This window comes from Cariama cristata, unplaced genomic scaffold (assembly GCF_000690535.1).
Source record: "Cariama cristata isolate BGI_N322 unplaced genomic scaffold, ASM69053v1 scaffold18469, whole genome shotgun sequence".
Lineage (NCBI taxonomy): Eukaryota > Metazoa > Chordata > Aves > Cariamiformes > Cariamidae > Cariama > Cariama cristata.
The window spans coordinates 18,979-19,711 of record NW_009635446.1 but is presented as its reverse complement, the minus strand read 5'-3'; positions in this window follow the sequence as shown (position 1 = coordinate 19,711).

Sequence of the window (733 nt, the reverse complement as noted above, 5' to 3'; positions counted from 1 at the left end):
CTTCCCTCAAGCCCGTGTGATAACAGTGCCTCACTTGGCTGCTAGGCCCGGGCAGGGTAAATATTCTCATTTACACAGACTGTATAAGAGGCAGCTTCAGTTGTCCTTCCAGTCTGAACGAATATTTCGTAAGTGTTTTGTGGATGTATCGTAGAAGGTACCGGAGGTTTTTGCGTTGAGCTCTTCTTGAAGTTTCTGGTGGCCACCCTGCATGTATGAGGGAAATGGCACAAATTTGCAACTCATAAATCAGTATTTGTTCCAAACCTGAGGCCTGAACATCACGTTGTGCTGGTTGGGCAATCGGAGTTTGCCTTGTGATCTTTGATTCCACACAGAATCACTGATGCAGACTAAAATTCTGAATGCTTGTAAGTAGGTAGCTGTGTTGAAGAAGACCACGGAAGAAGGAGTCACACGTACTGGTGATACAGTGGCCGTGTTCTTGCCGGAAGCTCTGTGAGAGCAGTCTGCCAGGTTCCTGAATATGATGAAGTTGCCATTAAACAGAAATCCTGAAAGCACGCAAATACCAGGATGCTTAGCCAGGTTCTCTCTGTAACAAGTGCATCTCTGCATGCATGAGTATTTTTTTTCTCATTAAATTTTCTCAGTATTCACATAAAACCTGTTGCACTGAAATGTGGAACTTGGTGTGATTGCATGCCAGGGAAACATTTGAGCTTTCAAGAACTTTTGGTGGGTACAGGTTGGCACTGCCCGGTGCCCTATA